Raw genomic sequence first — 15813 nt, forward strand, 5'->3', positions numbered from 1 at the left:
TTTTTTATATATATATCAGTTGGCCAATTAATTTCTTTCTATTTATAGTAGAGACGGGGTCTCGCTCTTGCTCAGGCTGGTTTTGAACTCCTGACCTTGAGCAATCCGCCCGCCTCGGCCTCCCAAGAGCTAGGATTACAGGCGTGAGCCACAGCGCCCGGCCTGATTTTTTTTTTTTTTTAATAAAAAAAATTGTATTTACTTAGAAGCATTCAGAATGTCAACAAAACAGCTGCAACTTTTTTTTTTGCAATTACAGAGTGGTATTCAGTTAACAGAACAACAATTATTTCGTATAAGCTGCATCAGAGACAACTGAAGATGAAAAAACTACCATCCCCATATATAACTAATTTGTGCTGTGCACCAACAAGAACCTGCTTTAAATTTCCATGCCAATTTACAACCCCCATACTGTACCAGGCAAGGTTAGTGGCTATTGAAAATACCACCAGGACAGGGCTAGCTAAAGACACATTCGGTAGTGTGTTAACTATACAAACAAAGACACTGTACAGTTTAAAAACAAATCTTACACAGCCTTACATTTCAATTTTTTTCTTTAAAAGGAGTGAGTTGTGTACAGGGGGGTTAAATGCTTTATAGACAAGAAAAAAAAAACTGCGCTAGAACCAACTTATTCATCATCATCTTCTTCTTCTTCATCTTCATCCTCTTCATCTTCCTCCTCCTCTTCATCCTCTTCATCTTCCTCATCTTCCTCCTCTTCCTTCTTTTTCTTGCTTTTGTCAGCCTTGACGACTCCCTTTTTTGCTGCATCAGGCTTTCCTTTAGCTCGGTATGCAGCGATATCCTTTTCATACTTTTCCTTCAGCTTTGCAGCTTCTTTTCATAAGGCTGCTCATCATCTGCAGCAGTGTTACTCCACATCTCTCCCAGTTTCTTTGCAACATCACCAATGGAAAGGCCAGGATGTTCTCCTTTGATTTTAGGGCAATACTCAGAACAGAACAAGAAAAAGGCCGAAGGAGGCCTCTTGGGTGCATTGGGATCCTTGAACTTCTTTTTTGTTTCCCCTTTAGGAGGGATATAGGTTTTCATTTCTCTTTCATAACGGGCCTTGTCCGCCTTTGCCATATCTTCAAACTTTCCTTTCTCTTTAGCAGACATGGTCTTCCACCTCTCTGAGCACTTCTTAGAAAACTCTGAGAAGTTGACTGAAGCATCTGGGTGCTTCTTCTTGTGCTCCTCCCGGCAAGTTTGCACAAAGAATGCGTATGATGACATTTTGCCTCTCGGATTCTTAGGATCTCCTTTGCCCATGTTTAGTTATTTTTCCTCAGCGAGGCACAGAGTCGCCCAGTGCCCGTCCGGCTCTCACTTGCCCCGGCGCTGTCTCTATGGAGCTCAATGTACTGCCAGAATTTGATTTTTTGTAGAAGCCAGCTACCTATTGAAATTCTCTGTTTGCTTATTGTCCTGAATATATTAATCATATTTATTTTAAAGTCTATGATATCTATAATATCTATGTAATTTGTGAATCTTTTTCACTTTTTTCTCTTGGTCTAAATCCTTCCTTTGAAGTCAGGATCCAACCAGTGTTCATGCATTGCATTTGGTTATGTTTTTGTAGTTGCTTTTAATAAAGGACAACTTTTCCTATCTTTTTTGCTTTTCTGTTTTTCTTGACATTGCATTCTTCAAACAGTCCTGGCCAATTGTCTTGTATGCTGACATATATTGTGGATTTACCTGGTTATTTATTGTTATTATATAAAAGTTTATCATTATCATAAATAACTCTACATAAATGATGATGATACCTCTTATTGCATCGTTAACAAGAAGCAATCAGTGTCAGGCTGTCCTGCTATTAGTGAAGTAAAGTTTGATCCCTTTGTAAGGCAGCAAATGTCATCATATATTTCAATTATAAAGATTCATTTTATTTTATATTAACAAGTCATTGGTGTGAGATACTGTGTTAGTCTCTTATTGCTGCTATAACAAATTAACACAAATATGGCGGCTTAAAACAACAAAAAAGTTATCTTACACTTCTGTAAGTTAAAATCCAAAATGAGTCATGAGGGCTGTATTCTTTGTAGAAGCTCAAGGGATAATCACTTTGACACTCCTGTCTCCCTCTTCCAAAGATCCTTGGGGTTATATTAGCTCCCATTAATAATCCGGGATAATCTTATGTCAAGATCCTTAGTTTAATAATAACTGTAGAGTCCCTTTTGCCACATAGAATAACAACTCCCAGGTTTTAGGGATTGGATATGCGGGCATTAGTCTGCCTACGCCAGGTACTTTTATAAATCTTTTCATTATGAGAAATTTCAAACTGTCCAAAAACAGAGAAAATAGTTTAATAAACTCCCTTATCCTATAAGCCAGTTTTGACAATTATCAACTCAGACAATCTTGTTTTGTCCATATCTCCATCCACTTGCCCCACCTTGATTATTTTGAAGTAAATCCCAGTGATAATATCATTTATCCATGAGTATTTCACAATATGTCACTAAAATATAAGCACTCTTAATATATAGAAATGTTCTCCATATCTTTGTATTTTTCTTGCATATCTGTTGAGGAAGTTGGACCATTGTCTTGTGAAATGCCACAAAACCTAGATTTTGCTGATCACATACCCACAGTGTCATTTCATCTCCTAACTTGTCTTTGTTCCTGTTGTCTTTTCTTTGTGGTATTTTGCCTTCTAAAATTTTCTATATTTTCATTTCAGTGAAGAATAGAGAAGAAGAATATGGAATACAATATAAGAACTAGAAATAATGCCTAAAATGTTTGCTTTTAAGAAGTTATCAAGTGTATTTACTTAGGTAAATATACACTTAGAACCTAATATAAAGTGTATTTACTTCGGTCTTGGAAAGAACCTCTGGTTGAGAACCTGTTCCCTCTCACATCATACATAGTTCTAATAAATGTGTTTATTTGATTTAAAAACCTGAAGCATATTAAACATGTGGAGATGAAGAATTACAGGCAGGCACTACGATTTGGAAGAGTCAAAGTAAATATTAAAATTTTTAAAAGCAGGCCGGGTGAGGTGGCTCACGCCTGTAATCCTAGCACTCTGGGAGGCCGAAGTGGGCAGATTGCTCAGGTCAGGAGTTCGAAACTAGCTCTGAGCAAGAGCAAGACCCCATCTCTACTATAAATAGACAGAAATTAATTGGCCAACTAACATATATAGAAAAAATCAGCCGGGCATGGTGGTGCATGCCTGTAGTCCCAGCTACTCGGGAGGCTGAGGCAGTAGGATCGCTTGAGCCCAGGAGTTTGAGGTTGCTGTGAGCTAGGCTGACACCACGGCACTCTAGCCCGGGCAACAGAGTGAGACTCTGTCACAAAAAAAGAAAAAAAAAATTAAAACATTAAAATAAAAAAAAATAAAAAGCATGGCCATGTGGAATCGTTCAGTGTAGAAGAGAGTAGTGCCAAACACTTTTAGAGTCAGAATGGCATTCACAATATTATCATTGATATTTACAGCAATGACCCAATTATCACAAAAAAAGGTCAGATAGTTGGAAAAACCTTTCTAAACAAAATTATTAAAATAAAAATGGCTTCCATGATGGAATAACCAAAATAAATAAATAAATAAGAAATAACATTATTAAAATCAATTTAAGATTTGTATTTCAAAGAGCAAGCGCTTAACAGCATACATGACTGATTTCCCCTAGCTTTCTAGGTAATGGAAATTTTTATTTCATTTTATTAAAATGAAATTTATATTACATAAAATTTACCATTTTAATACTTTAAAAGTTTACTGTTCAGTGGTTTTCAATACATTCACAATTTTGTGCAACCACCACTGCGACATAATTCCAGAGTGTTCTCTTTTTTTTTTTTTTTGAGACAGAGTCTCGCTTTGTTGCCCAGGCTAGAGTGAGTGCTGTGGCGTCAGCCTAGCTCACAGCAACCTCAATCTCCTGGGCTCAAGCGATCCTTCTGCCTCAGCCTCCCGAGTAGCTGGGACTACAGGCATGTGCCACCATGCCCGGCTAATTTTTTCTATATATATTAGTTGGCCAATTAATTTCTTTCTATTTATAGTAGAGACGGGGTCTCGCTCTTGCGCAGGCTGGTTTCGAACTCCTGACCTCAAGCAATCCGCCCACCTCGGCCTCCCAGAGTGCTAGGATTACAGGCGTGAGCCACCACGCCCAGCCCCAGAGTGTTCTCTTAACCACAAGGGGAACCCCCACTCCCATTAAACAGTCACTGTCACCCCCACACCCTTCAGCCCCTTTCAATCACTGTCCTATATCACACTATATGGATTTGCCTATTCTAGACATTTCAAATAAACGGAATCATACCATATGTGGCCTTTTATGCTGAGTTTCTTTCAGATGCCTTTTATGCTGAGTTTCTTTCAGATGACATGTTTCAAGTTTTATCCATGTTGTCACATGTTTGAGGACTTCATTCCTTTTTATGTATGAATAATATTTTGGTGTATGCCTATGTCACATTTTATTCATTCATTATTGGTTGATAGATATTTGAGTTGTTTCCCCTTTTTGGCAATTGTGAATTATGCTGCTATGACCATTCATGTACAACTTTTGTATGAACAGATGTTTTCCATTTTCTTGGATATATACCTAGGAATGGAATTGCTGGGGTATATGGTAATTCTATGTTTAACTTTTTCAGAAACTGCAAGACTGTTTTTCACAGTGGCAGCATTATTTTACATTTCCTTCAGCAATGTATGAGGATTCCAATTTTCCATTTTGTTGATTTTAGCCATCATAGTGGGTACGCGGTAGTATGTCATTGTAGTTTTAATGGGTATTTCCATAATGACCAAAGGTGTTGAGCAGGCCATTTGTATATCTTCTTTGGAGAAATGTCTATTCAAGTCATATGTCCATTTTAAACATGACTTGTCCTTTGTTGTTGAGTTGTAAAAGTTCTTTATATATTCTGGTTACTAGCTCCTTATCAGATATATTATTTGCAAATACTCCCTTCTATTTTGTGGGTTGTATTCTCGATTTTTTAAAAATAGTGTCCTTTGATGCATATGTTTGCACTTTGATAAAGTCCAACTTATGTATTTTTCTTTGTTGCTTGTACTTCTGTTGTCATATTTTAGACACCATTACCTGAAAGTCATGAAGACTTTCACCTGTGTTACTTTTTAGCAATTTTCTAATTGTAGCTCTCATATTTAGGTCTTTGATTCATTTTTATATGATTTTCAAGATAGTATGAAGAAATCCAAATTCATTCCTTTGTATGTAGATGTCCAGTTGTACAGGTACCATTTGTTGAAAAGATTGTTCTTTCTCCATTGTTTGGTCTTGGTACCCTTGTTGAAAATCAGTTGAACATATATACATGGGTTTATTTCTGGACTTTTAATTCCATTCCATTGATGTATATGTCTACTCTTATACACCATTCTAATTATTAAAAATTTGCACTAAGTTTTGAAATTGAGAATGGTGAGCCCTACAACTTTGTTCTTCTGTTTTCAAGATTACTTTTTCTATTAGGGTCCTTTGCATATCCATATGAATTTTAAGATCACCTTATCCATGTCTGCAAAAATGACAACTGGGATTTTGCTAGGGATTGCATTGAATCTGAGATCAGTCGGAGAACTATTGTCATCTTAACAACAGAGTCTTCTAATCTATGAACCTGGTTATGTCTTTTCACTTAAGTCTTCTTTAATATTTTTCACAATGTTTTGTAGTTTTCAGTGCACAGGTCTGGCACTTTCTTGTTTAGATTTATTCCCAAGTATTTTATTCCTTTTGATGGTATTGTAAAAGAAAGTGCTTTCTTAATTTTATTCTAGCATTGTTCTTTGCTGATTTATATGTTGATCTTGTATCTTGCAACTTTGTTGAACTCATTACCTCTAATAGTTTCTATTTTTGGTGGATCCTAAGGGCGATCTAGGCCAATTGCCCCCATTGAACTAAGGAGAAACCAAGTCCGGGCAGGTGCGGGTGACGTAATTGTTAATGAACCCACAAGGGGACTTAATGTTGTCTGCGGCACAGAAAGCAGTTACTGAGACGTCGAGGATTGTCACGGAAGAAAGGGTTTATTGTATGTTGGGGGGGGGAGGTTACGAACTGTCCTCCTAATTGGAAGGCGAGCTCCCTAAAACAGGGCTGGTGTTTCATCTTCTCAGCCCTCTGCAAGGTTGTGCCCGGCACAGAGTGAAGACAATTCCATGAACTCATCATGGCTCCTAAGGAGTACTTTCCCCTACACCACTGCTCCACGTGGAAGAGATACTGAGGTGTGCAGGTATTAGAGGGAAAATAACTGAGGTCCAGACATGCTTAGGCCTGACCAGATCTGGGAGAAGACAGGTGGACTTTGATAATTATCGGCCACCTTGATCAGTTCAAGCAACTGCCAAGATCACCCACCACAGCCTCCATGAAACCATCACGTCCAGGGTAGCTCGAGCCCGTAGCAGCCCAACCCAAGGCCTCTGCGCAAGCGCAATAACGCCCAACGGGAGCAAACCCCCCCCTGCAAATCCTGGTGTCCGCAGAGTCGGGGGCTGTGTTCACGCGAGACCACAGTTTGCAAAGGGGCTGGGCGGGTGGGCCGAGGAGAAAAGATTCCACAACCGCAGGGGCGGAGCCAGCGTGTGATTGACAGTCGTGAAACCAACGCAGGGGAAAGGTCAGGCTAACGGAGACGCCACCTTCAGTTGAACTGTAACAGCATGTAGGAGCTATGATAAAAGGTAATACCTGTCAGGCTTCCTAATTGGGCTCAGCTACGCCAAGCGCTTTTCGTAAATTATCTAGAGGTCTGTGCAAGAGCATGAGTGAGCACCATTACCCATCCCTATTTTACAGATGCGGCAACTGAGGCTTAAGGATACTAACCTAGGCAAGGACACAGCTGAGATCCGAAAACTTGGCAGTCTGTCCAGAGCCCAGCCTGCTAACGGCTCTACAGTTCTGCTGGCCCTTAGAACTGGGGATCAAAGCAGAGCAGGGTCCAGTAAAGAGGACTTGGGTAAAACCAGTGGACCAGATTGTAGGCGGAAGTGGCAAAGCCGTGCACATAAATACGAATAAATAGCTGGGTGGGTTGTACACAGTGTGAGAGCGCAGAGGATGGAGATGGCACGGGAGACAGGACAGAGAAAGGGGAGAACGGGGGTGTTACGGGCCAGGCTGCCCCCCAGCTGGTGGAGCATGGCTGCACTGCAGCATGACCTGGCTTTGGATTAACTGCAGGTGTAGAAAGGTTTTCTCTTGAGGGCCAGGTGTGAAGTTAAAGCATTTTAGGAGCATAGCAGTATTATAATAGCTGGAACACAGTTGCCTCAGTCTGCTGGGGCTGCCATGACAAAATACCATAGACAGGGTGGCTTAGATGACAAATTTATTTTTTCAAAGTCCTGGAAGATAAGAAGTCTAAGGTCAGTGTGGTGGCAGATTTCGGTTTCTGGCTTGCAGACAGCCAGCCACCTTCTGTAATATCTGTGTCCCCACATGGTGGACAGAGATCTCTCTTTCTCTCCTTATAAAGCCATCAGTCAGGCCTGCAGGGCAGGTCTGGTCATGACAAATTCCCTCAGTGTTGGTTTGTCTGAAAAAGACTTTATTTCTCCATCAATTGTGAAACTTAGTTTTGGAGGATACAAAATTCTAGGCTGGCAGTTGTTCTGTTTAAGAAGATTGAAGATGGGTTGTAAGGTTTCTGCTGAGAAGTCTGCAGTTAGCCTGATGACGTTTCCTCTGTAGATTACTTATTGCTTTTGTCTTGCTGCTTGTCTGAATCTCTGGCTATACCAGGGAAGTTTTCCGCAATAATTCTCCCAAATATTTTCCATGCTCTTAGTTCTTTCTTCTTCTCCCTCAGGGATACCTATAATTTGTATGTATGTGCTGAGTGAAGGAATAAAAGAAAGTGATTCATCTCCTTTCTCTCACTTGCTAATGGGAACATGTCACTCTTTCTGGAAGTGACACAGGGATCTCTTGGGACAGGAAGAGTGCAGACTGTGATACTCTGTTGTCCCATTTTGTTCTCTCATATACAGTGAATGAGAGACAGTAAGTCCTGCCAGTTAGCAAAGAGTGGGTTATGAATATGGCATGCATGGTTTTCTTAGGTAGTATTCTGTTTGCAGTCCTACCATTTAAACCCAAGGCCATATGATTTCTTCCCCTGCCAAGCCACTGAAATCGTTTTTAGGATCAATAGTGACTTCCTAGCTAACAGATTTGGATATTTCAAGTTCATATTGTTGTATATAGCTTCCTTTTGTTGTTGTCATTTAAAGTACTTTCAAAAGTTAATCAGGCCGGGCGCGGTGGCTCACGCCTGTAATCCTAGCACTCTGGGAGGCCGAGGCGGGCGGATTGCTCAAGGTCAGGAGTTCAAAACCAGCCTGAGCAAGAGTGAGACCCCGTCTCTAAAAAAAAAAAAAAAAAAAAAAAAAAAAAAAAAAAAAAAAAAAGTTAATCAAACAAAAATGCATAAAATTCATGACATTAGGGATATTTGATATCTTAAAATATTGAGTCTTCCAATCCATGAACATGACATATTCCTCCATTTACTTAGGTATTCTTTACTTTTTTTCCCCAACAATGTTGTATGTTTTTCAGTGTTGAGGTTTTGTACCTCTTTTATTAGATATATTCTTGGGCATTTTTTTGTTTTGGTACTATTGTAAATGCTCTTTTTAAAAGTTTATTTTCTAATTGTTTATTGCTGGTATATAGAATTCAATTGATCTGGGGTGGAGAGTTTATTTATTTATTTTAATGTGATAAAACATATGTAACATAAAATTTACCATTTTAACCATTTTTAGGTATATAGTTCAGTGGTATTAAGAACATTCACATTGTCAAAGAACCATGCCAATGATTTTTAATATCAGTTGTATTGCAGTTTAACTTACAAGCATTTAAAATTTATTCATCAATTTTACATGTACAGTTCAAGGAGTTTTGATGCATGTGTCAGCATCTAGAACATTTCCAACATCCCTCAAGGTCATATATGCCCCTGTATAGTGAATCCTGACCTGCCTTCCTTCCTTGCCCCTAGCAAACCTACTTTCTCTCACTATAGTTTTGCCTTTTCTAGAATTTCACATAAAATAATTATACAATATTTACCTCTTGTGCCTGACTTCTTTCACTTTGCATAGTGCTTTTGAAATTTACCATGTTGGCCGGGCGCGGTGGCTCACGCCTGTAATCCTAGCACTCTGGGAGGCCAAGGCAGGCGGATTGCTCAAGGTCAGGAGTTCGAAACCAGCCTGAGCAAGAGCGAGACCCCGTCTCTACTATAAATAGAAAGAAATTAATTGGCCAACTGATATATATAGAAAAAAAAATTAGCCGGGCATGGTGGCACATGCCTGTAGTCCCAGCCACTCGGGAGGCTGAGGCAGTAGGATTGCTTGAGCGCAGGAGTTCAAGGTTGCTGTGAGCTAGGCTGATGCCACAGCACTCACTCTAGCCTGGGCAACAAAGCAAGACTCTGTCTCAAAAAAAAAAAAATGTATCTATGTTGTTGTGCATATTAATAAGTTGTGATTTTTATTACTGTATAGTATTCCATGGTATGGATGTACCCAAGTTTGTTTATCCATTTATCAACTGAAGGACACGAGGGTTGTTGCTGCTTCCTGTTTCAGCAGAATGAAGCTCTGAAACATTCTTGTATGAATTGTTGTGTAGAAATACGTTTTAACTTATCTGGGATCAACACCTAGGAGAAGGATGCTGGGTCATATGATAGTATGTGTTTGACTGTATAAGGAACTGCTGAACTATTTTCCAAGTGGCTTTACAATTTTGTGTTTCCACCAGCAATGTCTGAGAGTTACATGTGCTCTGCATCCTTGCCAATACTAACTAGTCTTCTGATTTTAATAATTCTGGTGAGTGTGTGATATATCATTATGATTTCAATTTGCATTTCTCTAATAAATAATAATATTTAGCATCTTTTCATGTACATTTTTGCCATTTCGGATATTGTCTCTGGTGAATTGTCTGGTCAAACGTTTTACCCATTAAAAAAATCAAACCGTTTTCTTATTGATTTATAAGCCATAAATACTGTGTTTCCCCAAAAATAAGACAGGGTCTTATATTTATTTTTCCTCCAGAAGACACCCTCAGGCTTATTTTCAGGGGATGTGTTATTGTTTTTAAGTACGGTACAACAATCTACATTTATTCAAATAGAGTTAAGTCGTCTTCTTCTGAAACATCATCATAACTCTCCAAACCCCGAATTCCATCCTGAATTTTTTGCGGCTCTGTTTCCTTTAGAACCATTGACCCCGAATCTCTCATGTCGAGCAATAGAGCTCTCATGGGGCAGATTAGGAGGGCTGCTGGTCTTTACCGATCCACGACAAAATGCATGGGTTGTGCAGACACGCTGCATAGCCACGCCCATCACTAGGTTTTATTTTCGGGGTAGGGCTTATATTGGGCAAATGCTTAGAAATCCTGCTAGGGCTTATTTTATGGGTAGGTCTTATTTCCGGTGAAACACAGTATATGGAACAGGCTGAATAATGTCCCCCAAAGACATTCGCATCCTAATCCCCAGACGCTGTGAATGTCTTACCTTACATGACAAAAGGGGATTTGCAGATATGATTAAACCAAGGATCTTGAGAAGGGGAGATTATTCTGGTTGATCTGGGTGGGTCTGATGTGATCATAAGAGGTCTTATGAGAAGCAAGTGGGAGGGTCAGGGTCAGAGATGTGACAAGGAAGCGGAGGCGGTCGGTGTGCTGTAGGGCCAGAAGCCAAGGAATCCCAACAGCCTCTAGAAGCTGAAAAGGTAAGAAAGTGAAGTATCTCTGGAACCCCCAGAAGGAGCATAGCCCCGCTGAGACCTTGATTTTAGCCCACAGAGACTGATTTTGGACCTGCACCTCCATGAATGTAAGTTAATCAATTTGTGTCCATGTGTTTGCGGTGATTTGTCACAGCGGTGGCACCCAGGCACTCAGGGTTTAGTGAATGACTTGAGCTCGCTTCTCTGACTCTAAGTCCATGTGGTTTCTGTTTCTCCCATATCGTCGTGATGGGAGCAGGCACTGCAGGTGGTGGGAAGAGTACAAGGAAGCCACCCCACGGTGAACATGAGCCACTGAGGCCCAGTGAGTAGACGAGTCTTAGCTGAAGAAGAGTGTGTTGGAAGAGCAGGAGATGAGATTGAGTGGGTGGAGTCTACCAGATTGAGGAGGCAGAAGAATTTTGGCTTGACATAGTAAGAAGCCAGGTAGCTGCTGGAGAGCTTGTGCGGTTTGTCAGGAGTATGGGGGCGGCTGGGCCCGGCAGAAGCAAGCACCAGGGAAGACAGCCCTGCCCACCCCCCTCGCACAGCTCTGATGGGCAGGCAAACCTGGCATGCTGTTTATTGTTGTTCTAGAGCAGTGTTGCACAGTTCCATGGACCAAGCCTATTCTGTTAACGAGGTGTGGGGCTTCTGGGAGGCCAAGGACACCTCAGCCCCAAGGGACTCTCCTTGGACTGCCCAGCACACGCCATCCCTCAGTCTCCTCCAAACTGTGCTGGCCTCACTGATGACGTTTGGAGATGACATCTGTCATCCTGGTCAGCACTGTCCCCCAGAACCTCACTATGGTGTCCTGCACCTGAAAATGCATGGGGTTTGTTGCCGGGCTGCCTATTGTATAGGAACCAAAGCACACTGCTGTCTGGGAGCTGGAGAGGTGTGCGGTTGTCTTCTCTGCTGCTCTGGCCCTGGTGGCACAGCTCTCCATGGTGAGAATGTAGGCTGCGTGGCTGATGGCTTCACACCCCTGTCTCCTCACCTCAGGATCCAACTGAGACTCTGCGCCCGGGGACCCGGGATGCCTCAGACCATAGGAGAATGAATTTTCAGTTTTCTTTCCTATTTCTTCCTAGCCTGGAGCAGCAATTCAAACCCACCCTCCTTTAGGAAGCCTGCACTGATAGCTCTACCTAACTGAAAACACTTAATATTTTGTGCTCGACATATTCAGTGCTAAGTGATTGTCAATTCAGCAAATCATCGCACATGGTCTTACATGGTTCTTTAGTGGATCTGGACAAGCAAGTGTGAGATGAATGCTTTGTCTTCTAGGGAGACCACAGAGTCCCTTGATGATGGGGAGCAACCTTTCCTCATTTGTGCCATGTGTCAACAGATACGTTATAAACCCCTGGAGGACAGGTGTTGTTGGACGTGACAGCGGGTTTACGGTGCCCTTCTGATCCTTATGCAGTAAACTTTTTAGAAAAGGAATGAATGGACTGAGACTAAGAGATGGGGAGGGATTCTTTGAAAGTCCTCGAGAGATCATTTGTTAATTGGAAAAGGCATTTCCTGTCTAGTAGGGTGGATGTCTAAATATAGGGCCCAGCCTGTGAGTGGCTCTCGCTTTCTACACTATAAGAAGATAGTCCCTTTTTGCTTTTTGTCTATACTCTCGTTTCATTTGTCTAATCAACAGCTGATGTTTACTGGACACCCTGTGTGCTGGAGATTAAGGATTTCAAAGGTGAACATATAGGTGATCCTTCACTGCAGGTGGCTGTCTTAGCTGCTCCAAGTCTTTAACTCTTTCTGTCCATGTCACATACACATCTTTATCTGCAGTCTCAAGCTCCTTCCCCAAATCCATTTCCTATCTGAGGTACTAGACAACTTTCCAGATGTCAAGATAGAGATTAGACTGCAGCCCCAAGAGAAGCTGAGGTAATGCTTGTCCTGGCCAGGAGGGGGCGCAGAATACCACATGCCCTGTGGAAGCAGCAGGCAGCGGGGGAGCGGGTCCAGGCGCCGCCCGCCCCCCAACCCCCCATATCTGCGGCTTCCGCAACTGTGGGTTCAACCAATCAGGGATCAAAAATATTATTTAAAAATTGCATCTCTACCGAACATGTACACACTTATTTCTTGTCATTCCCAAACAATACAGTATAACAACTACTTGCCTAGCCTTTACATTGTATTAGGTATTATAAGTCATCTAGAGATGATTTAAAATATTTGAGAGGACGTACATAAGTTGTATGCGAATACTGTGCCATTTGGCATCAGGGACATATATCAGGCGTACATAAAAAATACTGTGCCTGATTTTTGGTATCCTTGGGGGAAGGTCCTGGAACCAATCTCTCTGTATTTGGATTTTGGCCGAAAGCTGAGAAACCCAAAACATAGAGACAGCCATCCCCCTACCAGTAGAAAGCTGAGTTAAAGTCAGAAGGAGCTAGTGGTTAAATTTAGTCTTTACACACAAGAGCCAAACTCAAGTGGTGTAACAGTGGAGGGACAACTTAATGATGGCCTAGTTAAGTAAACAAAAGCAGCAGTGATGGTAACAACAACAATGGCAGCAGGTATATTGAGAAACAAGATGAACCCCAAAGAGCTTAGGGTTTAGTAGGGGAGACGGAGCCACTCTAAGGATGCGCCCCGCTGTTGAAGTACTGACCTGGCTTCTGCACCCGTGGGCATGGGGATGGTGTGCGAGCTGACACAGCGTCTCGCTAACCCCTCCATCCAGTCTGCCTCCCTAGACAGCTGGGCAGCCTCTCGCCTCCTGCTTCAGCACCTGTGTCTCTCTTTCTGTTTCTCCTTCCTCCACCTGTTTCTGCGGGGGAGGGAGGGGAGGCGCCTGACAATGCCTCACATTGCCAGGAGAGGGCAGCACACCATTTCCCCATCCCAGGTGTGGCCTCAGCGCCGTCTAGGGTCCCAGGCACTTGGCCAGTGGTCACTGAGCGCTCATTATGAGCGGAGCTCTGTGCCAGGCACAGCGATGCAAAGCTGACTAAGAGACGGGTCCTGCTCTGGAGGAGCCCCTGGTCTAAAAGGGTGAGACAGCCTTGGAAGCAGGCAACGTGCCACGCGGTGGCATGAGGTGCTAAGGCAGAAGGCTGTCCAGGGTCTGTGGTGTCCCACGGAGGAGTGGGGACAGGAGGGGCAGCAAAGGAAGCCCCATAAGAGGAGATGCTTGAGCTGATCTTGAAAGCTGATGGGTTTCTCCCAGCGTAGGAGCCCAGGCAGGGGCACCAGGGTGAGTGTGACCCTGCACAGCCGGCTCAGGCTTGACCCCTGGGTGCTGGGGAGGGGCAGGAAGAGAGGCTCAGGGAGTTGGAGGATCCTGGGGGCTCGTCTCAACTGCTACGATGAGGGGTCTGGGCTAGAACCAGAAAGGAAATGAGAAGCCATCAAAATTTGTCATTTGGAGAACAAGGATCAGATTTGACGTTTGCAAGTTCCGCCGTTCCTCCTCCATGGAAGGTGAATGTGGCAGGGGTGTAGGTAGGGTGACCTGAGGCAGGTGGCCAGGTAAGGTGTGCCTGCACCAGGTGGAGGGAGAGCTGAGGGTGGTCTGAACTAAGGTGGTAGCAGTGGGAATGGAAAGGAGGGGTTGGACATAAAGTTGAAGTGACAGGTCTGGTCGTTGGTTAGATGGGGCGGGATGAGGGTGGCGCTTTCCTGAGCCACATGCACTGGAAATGGGAGGAAAATAAACTATTGCTTCCACTGGGACCCTAGAACTTTTCAAAATATTTTTGTTTTGTTTTAGAGTAGAAGTATGTGTTTTTTAGTTTTAGAAAAACGAAAAAAAAATCAGATTGGCAAAAAGAAGAAAATAAATCATGCCAGAAACTTCACCATTTGCATTTAATCACTGCTGACATCCTCGAGTCCATTTCCTGATATACTACATTCAGATACCAGACACACAAATACACACCGCAATTTTGTATACTTTTTTCTTTGTTGTATCACAAACATATATCATAATATATTCTTCAATATCATGTTTCATGAGTGCGTAATATTAATTCCATTGTTTGGATGAATTTATGAAATAATTCATTTAATCGGATAATGATTTTGAGTATTGTGACTATGTCATTTATTGTTTTTATAGGAGAGACACAGTGGTTAGATCTCTATATGCCATCATATTTATTTTGTTAATTTAAATTTCAAATAGAATTGCTGGACACAAAGGGTATGCAAAATCCTAAAGCTTTTGATGCTAATTCCCAAACTGTTCTCTAAAAAGTTTGAATTATTTTCTACAAAAACCAATACTGTATGTGAATATTGATTTCTACAGATATTTTCCAACCCTGGGTAATATTTTTTAAATCATTACTAATTTGATAGATGAGTAATAGGACCTTATTATTTTGATGAATAATATTTTTTCTCCAGCCTAAGCAATAGCAAGACCTCCTTCTCTACAAAAAATTAGAAAAATTAGCCAGGCATGGTGGTGCATGCCTGTAGTCCCAAGCTACTTTCGGGAGGCTGAGGCAGCAGGATCACTTGAGCCCATGAGTTTGGGGTTGCAGTGAGCTATGAGGATGCCACTGCACTCTAGTCTGGGTGACAGAGTGAGACCCTATCAGCGATCAGGTTAAATCATTTTTCTGTTTGTTGGCAATCTATACTCATTTTTGCTAATTAATACCCATGGGCCCTTTGTCCATCATCCTATTGGTGTAGCCTGGGCTCATGCTCTACTTGTCACCTGCTGACAATTTTTGGGTCACAGCCACTCTGAAGGTTGTTCTTTTACTAAATCACTGCTATCCAGGCTACAGTTCATCTCTTAGGTGAGACCTAAGGGGTAATATTTTTTTTAATTGTTACTGACTTGATAGGTGAGTAGTAAGATTGTATTACTTAGATTAATAATTTGTAAGTTGCTAAAACTTGTTTATAAATGCCCTTGATTACTACTAAACACGGGGAAAGATGTGAAATGACTTTACACATGTCCCGCTTTTATTATAGGATTC

General features: G+C 41.9%; 1 pseudogene; it reads right to left on the reverse strand.

Moving 5' to 3' along the window:
* Positions 1 to 542: 542 nt before the first annotated feature.
* LOC105879288 (high mobility group protein B1 pseudogene) lies at positions 543 to 1376 on the reverse strand (annotated as a pseudogene).
* Between the last annotated feature and the right edge of the window lie 14437 nt (positions 1377 to 15813).

This window comes from Microcebus murinus, chromosome 18, assembly GCF_040939455.1.
Source record: "Microcebus murinus isolate Inina chromosome 18, M.murinus_Inina_mat1.0, whole genome shotgun sequence".
NCBI classification, from domain to species: Eukaryota; Metazoa; Chordata; class Mammalia; order Primates; family Cheirogaleidae; genus Microcebus; species Microcebus murinus.